We start from the raw sequence: 17,321 nt of genomic DNA, 5'->3' as shown, positions 1-17,321 counted from the left end.
CGTTAGGCGGTAAGTGCAAGGCGTTAGGCGGTACGGGCAAGGCGTTAGGCGGTAAGGGCAAGGCGTTAGGCGGTAAGGGTAAGGCGTTAGGCGCTAAGGGTAAGGCGTTAGGCCGTAAGGGTAAGGCGTTAGGCCGTAAGGGCAAGGCGTTAGGCCGTAAGGGTAAGGAGTTAGGCCGTAAGGGTAAGGCGTTAGGCGGTAAGGGCAAGGCGTTAGGCGGTAAGGGTAAGGCGTTAGGCCGTAAGGGTAAGGAGTTAGGCCGTAAGGGTAAGGCGTTAGGCGGTAAGGGTAAGGCGTTAGGTGGTAAGCGTAAGGCGTTAGGCGGTAAGGGTAAGGCGTTAGGCGGTAAGGGCAAGGCGTTAGGCGGTAAGGGTAAGGCGTTAGGCGGTAAGGGCAAGGCGTTAGGCTGTAAGGGCAAGGCGTTTGGCGGTAAGGGCAAGGCGTTTGGCGGTAAGGGCAAGGCGTTTGGCGGTAAGGGCAAGGCATTTGGCGGTAAGGGCAAGGCGTTAGGCGGTAAGGGCAAGGCGTTAGGCCGTAAGGGCAAGGCGTTAGGCGGTACGGGCAAGGCGTTAGGCGGTAAGGGCAAGGCGTTAGGCGGTAAGGGCAAGGCGTTAGGCGGTAAGGGCAAGGCGTTAGGCGGTAAGGGCAAGGCGTTTGGCGGTAAGGGCAAGGCGTTTGGCGGTAAGGGCAAGGCGTTTGGCGGTAAGGGCAAGGCGTTAGGCGGTAAGTGCAAGGCGTTAGGCGGTACGGGCAAGGCGTTAGGCGGTAAGGACAAGGCGTTAGGCGGTAAGGGTAAGGCGTTAGGCGCTAAGGGTAAGGCGTTAGGCCGTAAGGGTAAGGCGTTAGGCCGTAAGGGTAAGGCGTTAGGCCGTAAGGGTAAGGAGTTAGGCCGTAAGGGTAAGGCGTTAGGCGGTAAGGGCAAGGCGTTAGGCGGTAAGGGTAAGGCGTTAGGCCGTAAGGGTAAGGAGTTAGGCCGTAAGGGTAAGGCGTTAGGCGGTAAGGGTAAGGCGTTAGGTGGTAAGCGTAAGGCGTTAGGCGGTAAGGGTAAGGCGTTAGGCCGTAAGGGCAAGGCGTTAGGCGGTAAGGGTAAGGCGTTAGGCGGTAAGGGCAAGGCGTTAGGCTGTAAGGGCTAGGCGTTTGGCGGTAAGGGCAAGGCGTTTGGCGGTAAGGGCAAGGCGTTTGGCGGTAAGGGCAAGGCATTTGGCGGTAAGGGCAAGGCGTTAGGCGGTAAGGGCAAGGCGTTAGGCGGTAAGGGCAAGGCGTTAGGCGGTAAGGGCAAGGCGTTAGGCGGTATGGGCAAGGCGTTAGTCCGTAAGGGTAAGGCGTTAGGCCGTAAGGGTAAGGCGTTAGGCGGTAAGCGTAAGCCGTTAGACAGTAAGGGTAAGGCTTTAGGCGGTAAGGGTAAGGCGTTAGGCGGTAAGGGTAAGGCGTTAGGCGGTAAGGGTAAGGCGTTAGGCGGTAAGGGTTAGGCGTTAGGCGGTAAGGGTAAGGCGTTAGGCGGTAAAGGTTAGGCGTTAGGCCGTAAGTGTAAGGCGTTAGGCCGTAAGGGTAAGGCGTTAGGCCGTAAGGGTAAGGCGTTAGGCGGTAAGGGTAAGGCGTAAGGCGGTAAGGTTAAGGCGTTAGGCGGTAAGGGTAACGCGTTAGGCGGTAAGGGTAAGCCGTTAGGCGGTAAGGGTAAGGCGTTAGGCGGAAAGGGTAAGGCGTTAGGCGGTAAGGGTAAGGCGTTAGACGGTAAGAGTAAGGCGTTATGCGGTAAGGCTAAGGCGTTAGGAGGTAAGGGTAAGGCGTTAGGCAGTAAGGGTAAGGCGTTAGGCGGTAAGGGTAAGGCGTTAGGCGGTTAGGGTAAGGCGTTAGGCAGTAAGTGTAAGGCGGTAGGCGGTAGGGGTAATGCTTTAGGCGGTAAGGGTAAGTCGTTAGGCGGTAAGGGCAAGGCGTTAGGCGGTAAGGGCAAGGCGTTTGGCGGTAAGGGCAAGGCGTTTGGCGGTAAGGGAAAGGCGTTTGGCGGTAAGGGCAAGGCGTTAGGCGGTAAGTGCAAGGCGTTAGGCGGTACGGGCAAGGCGTTAGGCGGTAAGGGCAAGGCGTTAGGCGGTAAGGGTAAGGCGTTAGGCGCTAAGGGTAAGGCGTTAGGCCGTAAGGGTAAGGCGTTAGGCCGTAAGGGCAAGGCGTTAGGCCGTAAGGGTAAGGAGTTAGGCTGTAAGGGTAAGGCGTTAGGCGGTAAGGGCAAGGCGTTAGGCGGTAAGGGTAAGGCGTTAGGCCGTAAGGGTAAGGAGTTAGGCCGTAAGGGTAAGGCGTTAGGCGGTAAGGGTAAGGCGTTAGGTGGTAAGCGTAAGGCGTTAGGCGGTAAGGGTAAGGCGTTAGGCGGTAAGGGCAAGGCGTTAGGCGGTAAGGGTAAGGCGTTAGGCGGTAAGGGCAAGGCGTTAGGCTGTAAGGGCAAGGCGTTTGGCGGTAAGGGCAAGGCGTTTGGCGGTAAGGGCAAGGCGTTTGGCGGTAAGGGCAAGGCATTTGGCGGTAAGGGCAAGGCGTTAGGCGGTAAGGGCAAGGCGTTAGGCCGTAAGGGCAAGGCGTTAGGCGGTACGGGCAAGGCGTTAGGCGGTAAGGGCAAGGCGTTAGGCGGTAAGGGCAAGGCGTTAGGCGGTAAGGGCAAGGCGTTAGGCGGTAAGGGCAAGGCGTTTGGCGGTAAGGGCAAGGCGTTTGGCGGTAAGGGCAAGGCGTTTGGCGGTAAGGGCAAGGCGTTAGGCGGTAAGTGCAAGGCGTTAGGCGGTACGGGCAAGGCGTTAGGCGGTAAGGACAAGGCGTTAGGCGGTAAGGGTAAGGCGTTAGGCGCTAAGGGTAAGGCGTTAGGCCGTAAGGGTAAGGCGTTAGGCCGTAAGGGTAAGGCGTTAGGCCGTAAGGGTAAGGAGTTAGGCCGTAAGGGTAAGGCGTTAGGCGGTAAGGGCAAGGCGTTAGGCGGTAAGGGTAAGGCGTTAGGCCGTAAGGGTAAGGAGTTAGGCCGTAAGGGTAAGGCGTTAGGTGGTAAGCGTAAGGCGTTAGGCGGTAAGGGTAAGGCGTTAGGCCGTAAGGGCAAGGCGTTAGGCGGTAAGGGTAAGGCGTTAGGCGGTAAGGGCAAGGCGTTAGGCTGTAAGGGCTAGGCGTTTGGCGGTAAGGGCAAGGCGTTTGGCGGTAAGGGCAAGGCGTTTGGCGGTAAGGGCAAGGCATTTGGCGGTAAGGGCAAGGCGTTAGGCGGTAAGGGCAAGGCGTTAGGCGGTAAGGGCAAGGCGTTAGGCGGTACGGGCAAGGCGTTAGGCGGTAAGGGCAAGGCGTTAGGCGGTAAGGGCAAGGCGTTAGGCGGTAAGGGCAAGGCGTTAGGCGTTAAGGGCAAGGCATTAGGCGGTAAGGGCAAGGCGTTAGGCCGTAAGGGCAAGGCATTGGGCGGTAAGGGCAAGGCGTTAGGCGGTAAGGGCAAGGCGTTAGGCGGTAAGGGCAAGGCGTTAGGCGGTAAGGGTAAGGCGTTAGGCGGTAAAGGTTAGGCGTTAGGCCGTAAGGGTAAGGCGTTAGTCCGTAAGGGTAAGGCGTTAGGCCGTAAGGGTAAGGCGTTAGGCGGTAAGGGTAAGCCGTTAGACGGTAAGGGTAAGGCTTTAGGCGGTAAGGGTAAGGCGTTAGGCGGTAAGAGTAAGGCGTTAGGCGGTAAGGGTAAGGCGTTAGGCGGTAAGGGTTAGGCGTTAGGCGGTAAGGGTAAGGCGTTAGGCGGTAAGGGCAAGGCGTTAGGCGGTAAGGGCAAGGCGTTAGGCGGTAAGGGCAAGGCGTTAGGCGGTAAGGGTAAGGCGTTAGGCGGTAAGGGTAAGGCGTTAGGCCATAAGGGTAAGGCGTTAGTCCGTAAGGGTAAGGCGTTAGGCCGTAAGGGTAAGGCGTTAGGCGGTAAGGGTAAGCCGTTATGCGGTAAGGGTAAGGCTTTAGGCGGTAAGGGTAAGGCGTTAGGCTGTAAGGGCAAGGCGTTAGGCGGTAAGGGTAAGGCGTTAGGCGGTAAGGGCAAGGCGTTAGGCGGTAAGGGCAAGGCGTTAGGCGTTAAGGGCAAGGCATTAGGCGGTAAGGGCAAGGCGTTAGGCCGTAAGGGCAAGGCATTGGGCGGTAAGGGCAAGGCGTTAGGCGGTAAGGGCAAGGCGTTAGGCGGTAAGGGCAAGGCGTTAGGCGGTAAGGGTAAGGCGTTAGGCGGTAAAGGTTAGGCGTTAGGCCGTAAGGGTAAGGCGTTAGTCCGTAAGGGTAAGGCGTTAGGCCGTAAGGGTAAGGCGTTAGGCGGTAAGGGTAAGCCGTTAGACGGTAAGGGTAAGGCTTTAGGCGGTAAGGGTAAGGCGTTAGGCGGTAAGAGTAAGGCGTTAGGCGGTAAGGGTAAGGCGTTAGGCGGTAAGGGTTAGGCGTTAGGCGGTAAGGGTAAGGCGTTAGGCGGTAAGGGCAAGGCGTTAGGCGGTAAGGGCAAGGCGTTAGGCGGTAAGGGCAAGGCGTTAGGCGGTAAGGGTAAGGCGTTAGGCGGTAAGGGTAAGGCGTTAGGCCATAAGGGTAAGGCGTTAGTCCGTAAGGGTAAGGCGTTAGGCCGTAAGGGTAAGGCGTTAGGCGGTAAGGGTAAGCCGTTATGCGGTAAGGGTAAGGCTTTAGGCGGTAAGGGTAAGGCGTTAGGCTGTAAGGGCAAGGCGTTAGGCGGTAAGGGTAAGGCGTTAGGCGGTAAGGGTTAGGCGTTAGGCGGTAAGGGTAAGGCGTTAGGAGGTAAGGGTTAGGCGTTAGGCCGTAAGTGTAAGGCGTTAGGCCGTAAGGGTAAGGCGTTAGGCCGTAAGGGTAAGGCGTTAGGCCGTAAGGGTAAGGCGTTAGGCGGTAAGGGTAAGGCGTAAGGCGGTAAGGGTAAGGCGTTAGGCGGTAAGGGTAAGGCGTTAGGCGGTAAGGGTAAGGCGTTAGGCGGTAAGGGTAAGGCGTTAGGCGGTAAGGGTAAGGCGTTAGGCGGTAAGGGTAAGGCGTTAGGCGTTAGGCGGTAAGGGTAAGGCGTTAGGCGGTAAGGGTAAGGCGTTAGGCGGTAAGGGCAAGGCGTTAGGCGGTAAGGGCAAGGCGTTTGGCGGAAAGGGCAAGGCGTTTGGCGGTAAGGGCAAGGCGTTTGGCGGTAAGGGCAAGGCATTTGGCAGTAAGGGCAAGGCGTTAGGCGGTAAGGGCAAGGCGTTAGGCGGTAAGTGCAAGGCGTTAGGCGGTACGGGCAAGGCGTTAGGCGGTAAGGGCAAGGCGTTTGGCCGTAAGGGTAAGGCGTTAGGCGGTAAGGGTAAGGCGTTAGGCGGTAAGGGTAAGGCTTTAGGCGGTAAGGGTAAGGCGTTAGGCGGTAAGGGTAAGGCGTTAGGCGGTAAGGGTAAGGCGTTAGGCGGTAAGGGTTAGGCGTTAGGCGGTAAGGGTAAGGCGTTAGGCGGTAAGGGTAAGGCGTTAGGCCGTAAGGGTAAGGCGTTAGGCCGTAAGGGTAAGGCGTTAGGCGGTAAGGGCAAGGCGTTAGGCGGTAAGGGCAAGGCGTTAGGCCGTAAGGGTAAGGCGTTAGGCGGTAAAGGTAAGCCGTTATGCGGTAAGGGTAAGGCTTTAGGCGGTAAGGGTAAGGCGTTAGGCGGTAAGGGTAAGGCGTTAGGCGGTAAGGGTAAGGCGTTAGGCGGTAAGGGTTAGGCGTTAGGCGGTAAGGGTAAGGCGTTAGGAGGTAAGGGTAGGCGTTAGGCCGTAAGTGTAAGGCGTTAGGCCGTAAGGGTAAGGCGTTAGGCCGTAAGGGTAAGGCGTTAGGCGGTAAGGGTAAGCCGTTATGCAGTAAGGGTAAGGCTTTAGGCGGTAAGGGTAAGGCATTAGGCGGTAAGGGTAAGGCGTTAGGCGGTAAGGGTTAGGCGTTAGGCGGTAAGGGTAAGGCGTTAGGAGGTAAGGGTTAGGCGTTAGGCCGTAAGTGTAAGACGTTAGGCCGTAAGGGTAAGGCGTTAGGCGGTAAGGGTAAGGCGTAAGGCGGTAAGGGTAAGGCGTTAGGCGGTAAGGGTAAGGCGTTAGGCGGTAAGGGTAAGGCGATAGGCGGTAAGGGTAAGGCGTTAGGCGTTAGGCGGTAAGGGTAAGGCCTTAGGCGGTAAGGGTAAGGCGTTAGGCGGTAAGGGCAAGGCGTTAGGCGGTAAGGGCAAGGCGTTTGGCGGTAAGGGCAAGGCGTTTGGCGGTAAGGGCAAGGCGTTTGGCGGTAAGGGCAAGGCATTTGGCGGTAAGGGCAAGGCGTTAGGCGGTACGGGCAAGGCGTTAGGCGGTAAGGGCAAGGCGTTAGGCTGTAAGGCCAAGGCGTTAGGCGGTAAGGGCAAGGCGTTAGGCGGTAAGGGCAAGGCGTTTGGCCGTAAGGGCAAGGCGTTAGGCGGTAAGGGCAAGGCGTTAGGCGGTAAGGGTAAGGGGTTAGGCCGTAAGGGTAAGGCTTTAGGCGGAAAGGGTAAGGCGTTAGGCGGTAAGGGTAAGGCGTTAGGCGGTAAGGGTAAGGCGTTAGGCGGTAAGGGTTAGGCGGTAAGGGTAAGGCGTTAGGCGGTAAGGGTAAGGCGTTAGGCCTTAAGTGTAAGGCGTTAGGCCGTAAGGGTAAGACGTTAGGCGATAAGGGTAAGGCGTTTGGCGGTAAGGGCAAGGCGTTAGTCTATAACGGTAAGGCGTTAGGCGGTAAGGGTAAGGCGTTAGGCGGTAACGGTAAGGCGTTAGGCGGTAAGGGTAAGGGGTTAGGCGGTAAGGGTAAGGCGTTAGGCGGTAAGGGTAAGGCGTTAGGCGGTAAGGGAAAGGCGTTAGGCGGTAAGGGCAAGGCGTCAGGCGGTAAGGGCAAGGCGTCAGGCGGTAAGGGCAAGGCGTTAGGCGGTAAGGGCAAGACGTTAGGCCGTAAGGGCAAGGCGTTAGGCGGTAAGGGCAAGGCGTTAGGCGGTAAGGGCAAGGCGTAAGGGCGTAAGGGTAAGGCGTTAGGCGGTAAGGGTAAGGCGTTAGGAGGTAAGGGTAAGGCGTTAGGCCGTAAGGTTAAGGCGTTAGGCCGTAAGGGTAAGGCGTTAGGCCGTAAGGGTAAGGCGTTAGGCGGTAAGGGTAAGCCGTTAGGCCGTAAGGGTAAGGCTTTAGGCGGTTAGGGTAAGGCGTTAGGCGGTAAGGGTATGGCGTTAGGCGGTAAGGGTAAGGCGTTAGGCGGTAAGGGTTAGGCGTTAGGCGGTAAGGGTAAGGCGTTAGGCGGTAAGGGTATGGCGTTAGGCGGTAAGGGTAAGGCGTTAGGCCGTAAGGGTAAGGCGTTAGGCTTTAAGGGTAAGGCGTTAGGCGGTAAGGGTAAGGCGTTAGGCTGTAAGGGTAAGGCGTTAGGCGGTAAGGGTAAGGCGTTAGGCGGTAAGGGTAAGGCGTTAGGCGGTAAGGGTAAGGCGTTAGGCGGTAAGGGCAAGGCGTTAGGCGGTAAGGGCAAGGCGTTTGGCGGTAAGGGCTAGGCGTTAGGCGGTAAGGGCAAGGCGTTAGGCGGTAAGGGCAAGGCGTTAGGCGGTAAGGCCAAGGCGTTAGGCGGTAAGGGTAAGGGGTTAGGCAGTAAGGGTAAGGCGTTAGGTACGGCCTAACGCCTTACCCTTACCGCCTAACCCTTACCGCCTAACGCCTTACCCTTACCGCCTAACGCCTTACCCTTACCGCCTAATGCCTTACCCTTACCGCTTAAAGCCTTACCCTTACCGCCTAACGGCTTACCCTTACCGCCTAACGCCTTACCCTTACCGCCTAACGCCTTACCCTTACCGCCTAACGCCTTACCCTTACGGCCTAACGCCTTACCCTTACCGCCTAACGCCTTACCCTTACCGCCTAACGCCTTACCCTTACCGCCTAACGCCTTACCCTTACCGCCTAATGCCTTACCCTTACCGCCTAACGCCTTACCCTTACCGCCTAACGCCTTACCCTTACCGCCTAACCCTTACCGCCTAACGCCTTACCCTTACCGCCTAACCCCTTACCCTTACCGCCTAACGCCTTACCCTTACCGCCTAAAGCCTTACCCTTACCGCCTAACGGCTTACCCTTACCGCCTAACGCCTTACCCTTATGGCCTAACGCCTTATCCTTACGGCCTAACGCCTTACCCTAACCGCCTAACGCCTTACCCTTACCGCCTAACGCCTTACCCTTACCGCCTAACGCCTTACCCTTACCGCCTAACGCCTTACCCTTACCGCCTAACGCCTTACCCTTACGGCCTAACGCCTTACCCTTACCGCCTAACGCCTTACCCTTACCGCCTAACGCCTTACCCTTACCGCCTAACGCCTTACCCTTACCGCCTAATGCCTTACCCTTACCGCCTAACGCCTTACCCTTACCGCCTAACGCCTTACCCTTACCGCCTTACGCCTTACCCTTACCGCCTAACGCCTTACCCTTACGGCCTAACGCCTTACACTTACGGCCTAACGCCTTACCCTTACGGCCTAACGCCTTACCCTTACCGCCTAACACCTTACCCTTACCGCCTAACGCCTAACCCTTACCGCCTAACGCCTTACCCTTACCGCCTAACGCCATACCCTTACCGCCTAACGCCTTACCCTTACCGCGTAAAGCCTTACCCTTACCGCCTAACGGCTTACCCTTACCGCCTAACGCCTTACCCTTAAGGCCTAACGCCTTACCCTTACGGCCTAACGCCTTACCCTTACGGCCTAACGCCTTACCCTTACCTCCTAACGCCTTACCCTTACCGCCTAACGCCTTACCCTTACCGCCTAACGACTTGCCCTTACCGCCTAACGCCTTGCCCTTACCGCCTAACGCCTTGCCCTTATGGCCTAACGCCTTACCCTTACGGCCTAACGCCTGACCCTTACGGCCTAACGCCTTACCCTTACGGCCTAACGCCTTACCCTTAGCGCCTAACGCCTTACCCTTACCGCCTAACGCCTAACGCCTTGCCCTTACCGCCTAACGCCTTGCCCTTACCGCCTAACGCCTTGCCCTTACCGCCTAACGCCTTGCCCTTACCGCCTAACGCCTTGCCCTTACCGCCTAACGCCTGACCCTTACGGCCTAACGCCTTACCCTTACGGCCTAACGCCTTACCCTTAGCGCCTAACGCCTTACCCTTACCGCCTAACGCCTAACGCCTTGCCCTTACCGCCTAACGCCTTGCCCTTACCGCCTAACGCCTTGCCCTTACCGCCTAACGCCTTGCCCTTACCGCCTAACGCCTTGCCCTTACCGCCTAACGCCTTGCACTTACCGCCTAACGCCTTGCCCTTACCGCCTAACGCCTTGCCCTTACCGCCTAACGCTTTGCCCTTACCGCCTAACGCCTTGCCCTTACCGCCTAATGCCTTGCCCTTACCGCCTAACGCCTTGCCCTTACCGCATAACGCCTCGCCCTTACCGCCTAACGCCTCACCCTTACCGCCTAACGCCTTACCCTTACCGCCTAACGCCTTACCCTTAACGCCTAACGCCTTGCCCGTACCGCCTAACGCCTTGCCCATACGGCCTAACGCCTTGCCCTTACCGCCTAACGCCTTGCCCTTACCGCCTAACGCCTTGCCCATACGGCCTAACGCCTTGCCCTTACCGCCTAACGCCTTGCCCTTACCGCCTAACGCCTTGCCCTTACCGCCTAACGCCTTGCCCTTACCGCCTAACGCCTTGCCCTTATCGCCTAACGCCTTGCCCTTACCGCCTAACGCCTTACCGTTACCGCCTAACGCCTTACCCTTACCGCCTAACGCCTTACCGTTACCGCCTAACACCTTACCCTTACCGCCTAACGCCTTACTCTTACCGCCTAACGCCTTACCCTTACCGCCTAACGCCTTACCCTTACCGCCTAATGCCTTACCCTTACCGCCTAACGCCTTACCCTTACCGACTAACACCTTACCCTTACCGCCTAACGCCATACCCTTATCCGCCTAACGCCTTACCCTTACGGCCTAACGCCTTACCCTTACGGCCTAACGCCTTACCCTTACCGCCTAACGCCATACCCTTACCGCCTAACGCCTTACCCTTACCGCCTAACGCCTTACCCTTACCGCCTAACGCCTTACCCTTACCGCCTAACGCCTTACCCTTACCGCCTAACTCCTTACCCTTACCGCCTAACGCCTTACCCTAACCGTCTAACGCCTTACCCTTACCGCCTAACGCCTTACCCTTACCGCCTAACGCCTTACCCTTACCGCCTAACGCCTTACCCTTAACGCCTAACGCCTTACCCTTTCCGCCTAACGCCTTACCCTTACCGCCTAACTCCTTACCCTTACCGCCTAACGCCTTACCCTTACCGCCTAACGCCTTGCCCTTACCGCCTAACGCCTTGCCCTTACCACCAAACGCCTTACCCTTATCGCCTAACGCCTTACCCTTACGGCCTAACGCCTTACACTTACGGCCTAACGCCTTACCCTTACCGCCTAACGCCTTACCCTTACCGCCTAACCCTTACCGCCTAACGCCTTACCCTTACCGCCTAACGCCTTACCCTTACCGCCTAACGCCTTACCCTTACCGCCTAAAGCCTTACCCTTACCGCCTAACGGCTTACCCTTACCGCCTAACGCCTTACCCTTACGGCCTAACGCCTTACCTTTATCGCCTAACGCCTTACCCTTACGGCCTAACGCCTTACCCTTACCGCCTAACCCCTTACCCTTACCGCCTAACGCCTTGCCCTTACCGCCTAACGCCTTGCCCTTACCGCCTAACGCCTTGCCCTTACCGCCTAACGCCTTGCCCTTACCGCCAAACGCCTTGCCCTTACCGCCTAACGCCTTGCCCTTACCGCCTAACGCCTTGCCCTTACGGCCAAACGCCTTGCCATTACAGCCTAACGCCTTGCCCTTACCGCCAAACGCCTTGCCCTTACCGCCAAACGCCTTGCCCTTACTGCCAAACGCCTTGCCCTTACCTCCAAACGCCTTGCCCTTACCGCCAAACGCCTTGCCCTTACCGCCTAACGCCTTGCCCTTACCGCCAAACGCCTTGCCCTTACCGCCAAACGCCTTGCCCTTACCGCCCAACGCCTTGCCCTTACAGCCCAACGCCTTGCCCTTACCGCCTTACGCCTTACCCTTACCGCCTAACGCCTTACCCTTACGGCCTAACGCCTTACACTTACGGCCTAACGCCTTACCCTTACCGCCTAACGCCTTACCCTTACCGCCTAACCCTTACCGCCTAACGCCTTACCCTTACCGCCTAACCCCTTACCCTTACCGCCTAACGCCTTACCCTTACCGCCTAAAGCCTTACCCTTACCGCCTAACGGCTTACCCTTACCGCCTAACGCCTTACCCTTATGGCCTAACGCCTTACCCTTACGGCCTAACGCCTTACCCTTACGGCCTAACGCCTTACCCTTACCGCCTAACGCCTTACCCTTACCGCCTAACGCCTTACCCTTACCGCCTAACGCCTTGCCCTTACCGCCTAACGACTTGCCCTTACCGCCTAACGCCTTGCCCTTACCGCCTAACGCCTTGCCCTTACCGCTTAACGCCTTGCCCTTACCGCCTAACGCCTTGCCCTTACCGCCTAACGCCTTACCCTTACCGCCTAACGCCTTACCCTTACCGCCTAACGCCTTACCCTTACCGCCTTACGCCTTACCCTTACCGCCTAACGCCTTACCCTTACGGCCTAACGCCTTACACTTACGGCCTAAGCCTTACCCTTACCGCCTAACGCCTTACCCTTACCGCCTAACCCTTACCGCCTAACGCCTTACCCTTACCGCCTAACCCCTTACCCTTACCGCCTAACGCCTTACCCTTACCGCCTAAAGCCTTACCCTTACCGCCTAACGGCTTACCCTTACCGCCTAACGCCTTACCCTTACGGCCTAACGCCTTACCCTTACGGCCTAACGCCTTACCCTTACGGCCTAACGCCTTACCCTTACCGCCTAACGCCTTACCCTTACCGTCTAACGCCTTACCCTTACTGCCTAACGCCTTGCCCTTACCGCCTAACGCCTTGCCCTTACCGCCTAACGCCTTGCCCTTACCGCCTAACGCCTTGCCCTTACCGCTTAACGCCTTGCCCTTACCGCCTAACGCCTTGCCCTTACCGCCTAACGCCTTACCCTTACCGCCTAACGCCTTACCCTTACCGCCTAACGCCTTACCCTTACCGCCTAACGCCTTACCCTTACCGCCTAACGCCTTACCCTTACCGCCTAACCCCTTACCCCTACACCTAACCCCTTACCCATTACCCTAACTCTAACCCCTTACCCTAACCCTAACCCCTTACCCTAAACCCTTTCCCTAACCCTAACCCCTTTCCCTAACCCTAACCCCTAACCCCTTACCCTAACCCTTAACCCTTAAACCTAACCCCTAACCCTAACCCCTAACCCCTTACCCTAACACTAACCCCTTACCCTAACCCTACCCCTAACCCCTTACCCTACGCCTAACCCCTTACCCTAACCCTACCCCTAACCCCTTACCCTAACCCTACCCCTAACCCCTTACCCTAACCCTACCCCTAACCCCTTACCCTAACCCTACCCATAACCCCTTACCCTAACCCCTTACCCTAACCCCTTACCCAAACTCCTTACCCTATCCCCTTACCCCAACCCCTTACCCCAACCCCTAACCCTAACCCCTTACCCTATCCCCTTTCCCAAACCCCTTACCCCAACCCCTTACCCTAACCCCTTACCCCAACCCCTTACCTTAACCCCTTACACAACCTCTTACCCCAACCCCTTACTCTAACCCCAACCCCTTACCCTAACCCCAACCCCAACCCCTTACCCCAACCCCAACCCCAACCCCTTACCCCAACCCCAACCCCAACCCCTTACCCCAACCCCAACTCCTTACCCAAACCCTAACGCCTTACCCTAACCTTTAACCGCCTAACGCCTTACCCTAAACCCTAACCGCCTAACGCCTTACCCTAACCCTAACCGCCTAACGCCTTACCCTAACCCCTAACCGCCTAACGCCTACCCTAACCCTAACCCTAACCCTAACCGCCTAACGCCTTACCCTAACCCTAACCCTAACCCTAAACCTTACCGCCTAACGCCTTCCCCTAACCCTAACCCTAACCGCCTAACGGCTTACCCTAACCCTAACCCTAACCCTAACCCTTACCGCCTAACGCCTTACCCTAACCCTAACGCTAACCCTAACACTTACCGCCTAACGCCTTACCCTTACTGCCTAACGCCTTACCCTTACGGCCTAACGCCTGACCCTTACGGCCTAACGCCTTACCCTTACGGCCTAACGCCTTACCCTTAGCGCCTAAAGCCTTACCCTAACTGCCTAACGCCTAACGCCTTGCCCTTACCGCCTAACGCCTTGCCCTTACCGCCTAACGCCTTGCCCTTACCGCCTAACGCCTTGCCCTTACCGCCTAACGCCTTGCCCTTACCGCCTAACGCCTTGCCCTTACCGCCTAACGCCTTGCCCTTACCGCCTAACGCCTTGCCCTTACCGCCTAACGCCTTGCCCTTACCGCCTAACGCCTTGCCCTTACCGCCTAACGCCTTGCCCTTACCGCCTAACGCCTTGCCCTTACCGCCTAACGCCTCGCCCTTACCGCCTAACGCGTCACCCTTACCGCCTAACGCCTTACCCTTACCGCCTAACGCCTTACCCTTACCGCCTAACGCCTTGCCCTTACCGCCTAATGCCTTGCCCATACGGCCTAACGCCTTGCCCTTACCGCCTAACGCCTTGCCCTTACCGCCTAACGCCTTGCCCTTACCGCCTAACGCCTTGCCCTTACCGCCTAACGCCTTGCCCTTACCGCCTAACGCCTTGCCCTTACCGCCTAACCCCTTACCCTCACCGCCTAACGCCTTACCCTCACCGCCTAACGCCTTACCCTTACCCCCTAACGCCTTACACTTAGCGCCTAACGCCTTACACTTACCGCCTATCGCCTTACCATTACCGCCTAACGCCTTACCGTTACCGCCTAACGCCTTACCCTTACCGCCTAACGCCTTACCGTTACCGCCTAACACCTTACCCTTACCGCCTAACGCCTTACCCTTACCGCCTAACGCCTTACCCTTACCGCCTAACGCCTTACCCTTACCGCCTAACGCCTTACCCTTACCGCTTAACGCCTTACCCTTACCGCCTAACGCCTTACCCTTACCGACTAACGCCTTACCCTTACGGCCTAACGCCTTACCCTTACGGCCTAACGCCTTACCCTTACCGCCTAACGCCATACCCTTACCGCCTAATGCCTTACCCTTACCGCCTAACGCCTTACCCTTACCGCCTAACGCCTTACCCTTACCGCCTAACGCCTTACCCTTACCGCCTAACTCCTTACCCTTACCGCCTAACGCCTTACCCTTACCGCCTAACGCCTTACCCTTACGGCCTAACGCCTTACCCTTACCGCCTAACGCCTTACCCTTACGACCTAACGCCTTACCCTTACCGCCTAACCCCTTACCCTTACCTCCTAACGCCTTGCCCTTACCGCCTAACGCCTTGCCCTTACCGCCTAATGCCTTGCCCTTACCGCCTAACGCCTTGCCCTTACCGCCAAACTCCTTGCCCTTACCGCCTAACGCCTTGCCCTTACCGCCTAACGCCTTGCCCTTACCGCCAAACGCCTTGCCCTTACCGCCCAAAGCCTTGCCCTTACCGCCCAACGCCTTGCCCTTACCGCCTAACACCTTGCCCTTACCGCCTAACGCCTTGCCCTTACCACCAAACGCCTTACCCTTATCGCCTAACGCCTTACCCTTACGGCCTAACGCCTTACACTTACGGCCTAACGCCTTACCCTTACCGCCTAACGCCTTACCCTTACCGCCTAACCCTTACCGCCTAACGCCTTACCCTTACCGCCTAACGCCTTACCCTTACCGCCTAACGCCTTACCCTTACCGCCTAAAGCCTTACCCTTACCGCCTAACGGCTTACCCTTACCGCCTAACGCCTTACCCTTACGGCCTAACGCCTTACCTTTATCGCCTAACGCCTTACCCTTACGGCCTAACGCCTTACCCTTACCGCCTAACCCCTTACCCTTACCGCCTAACGCCTTGCCCTTACCGCCTAACGCCTTGCCCTTACCGCCTAACGCCTTGCCCTTACCGCCTAACGCCTTGCCCTTACCGCCAAACGCCTTGCCCTTACCGCCTAACGCCTTGCCCTTACCGCCTAACGCCTTGCCCTTACGGCCAAACGCCTTGCCATTACAGCCTAACGCCTTGCCCTTACCGCCAAACGCCTTGCCCTTACCGCCAAACGCCTTGCCCTTACTGCCAAACGCCTTGCCCTTACCTCCAAACGCCTTGCCCTTACCGCCAAACGCCTTGCCCTTACCGCCTAACGCCTTGCCCTTACCGCCAAACGCCTTGCCCTTACCGCCAAACGCCTTGCCCTTACCGCCCAACGCCTTGCCCTTACAGCCCAACGCCTTGCCCTTACCGCCTTACGCCTTACCCTTACCGCCTAACGCCTTACCCTTACGGCCTAACGCCTTACACTTACGGCCTAACGCCTTACCCTTACCGCCTAACGCCTTACCCTTACCGCCTAACCCTTACCGCCTAACGCCTTACCCTTACCGCCTAACCCCTTACCCTTACCGCCTAACGCCTTACCCTTACCGCCTAAAGCCTTACCCTTACCGCCTAACGGCTTACCCTTACCGCCTAACGCCTTACCCTTATGGCCTAACGCCTTACCCTTACGGCCTAACGCCTTACCCTTACGGCCTAACGCCTTACCCTTACCGCCTAACGCCTTACCCTTACCGCCTAACGCCTTACCCTTACCGCCTAACGCCTTGCCCTTACCGCCTAACGACTTGCCCTTACCGCCTAACGCCTTGCCCTTACCGCCTAACGCCTTGCCCTTACCGCTTAACGCCTTGCCCTTACCGCCTAACGCCTTGCCCTTACCGCCTAACGCCTTACCCTTACCGCCTAACGCCTTACCCTTACCGCCTAACGCCTTACCCTTACCGCCTTACGCCTTACCCTTACCGCCTAACGCCTTACCCTTACGGCCTAACGCCTTACACTTACGGCCTAAGCCTTACCCTTACCGCCTAACGCCTTACCCTTACCGCCTAACCCTTACCGCCTAACGCCTTACCCTTACCGCCTAACCCCTTACCCTTACCGCCTAACGCCTTACCCTTACCGCCTAAAGCCTTACCCTTACCGCCTAACGGCTTACCCTTACCGCCTAACGCCTTACCCTTACGGCCTAACGCCTTACCCTTACGGCCTAACGCCTTACCCTTACGGCCTAACGCCTTACCCTTACCGCCTAACGCCTTACCCTTACCGTCTAACGCCTTACCCTTACTGCCTAACGCCTTGCCCTTACCGCCTAACGCCTTGCCCTTACCGCCTAACGCCTTGCCCTTACCGCCTAACGCCTTGCCCTTACCGCTTAACGCCTTGCCCTTACCGCCTAACGCCTTGCCCTTACCGCCTAACGCCTTACCCTTACCGCCTAACGCCTTACCCTTACCGCCTAACGCCTTACCCTTACCGCCTAACGCCTTACCCTTACCGCCTAACGCCTTACCCTTACCGCCTAACCCCTTACCCCTACACCTAACCCCTTACCCATTACCCTAACTCTAACCCCTTACCCTAACCCTAACCCCTTACCCTAAACCCTTTCCCTAACCCTAACCCCTTTCCCTAACCCTAACCCCTAACCCCTTACCCTAACCCTTAACCCTTAAACCTAACCCCTAACCCTAACCCCTAACCCCTTACCCTAACACTAACCCCTTACCCTAACCCTACCCCTAACCCCTTACCCTACGCCTAACCCCTTACCCTAACCCTACCCCTAACCCCTTACCCTAACCCTACCCCTAACCCCTTACCCTAACCCTACCCCTAACCCCTTACCCTAACCCTACCCATAACCCCTTACCCTAACCCCTTACCCTAACCCCTTACCCAAACTCCTTACCCTATCCCCTTACCCCAACCCCTTACCCCAACCCCTAACCCTAACCCCTTACCCTATCCCCTTTCCCAAACCCCTTACCCCAACCCCTTACCCTAACCCCTTACCCCAACCCCTTACCTTAACCCCTTACACAACCTCTTACCCCAACCCCTTACTCTAACCCCAACCCCTTACCCTAACCCCAACCCCAACCCCTTACCCCAACCCCAACCCCAACCCCTTACCCCAACCCCAACCCCAACCCCTTACCCCAACCCCAACTCCTTACCCAAACCCTAACGCCTTACCCTAACCTTTAACCGCCTAACGCCTTACCCTAAACCCTAACCGCCTAACGCCTTACCCTAACCCTAACCGCCTAACGCCTTACCCTAACCCCTAACCGCCTAACGCCTACCCTAACCC

The sequence above is a fragment of the Tenrec ecaudatus genome, assembly GCF_050624435.1.
Source record: "Tenrec ecaudatus isolate mTenEca1 chromosome 1 unlocalized genomic scaffold, mTenEca1.hap1 SUPER_1_unloc_20, whole genome shotgun sequence".
NCBI classification, from domain to species: Eukaryota; Metazoa; Chordata; class Mammalia; order Afrosoricida; family Tenrecidae; genus Tenrec; species Tenrec ecaudatus.
The sequence above is the reverse complement of the archived record's forward strand: the minus strand, read 5'-3'. Positions refer to the sequence as shown.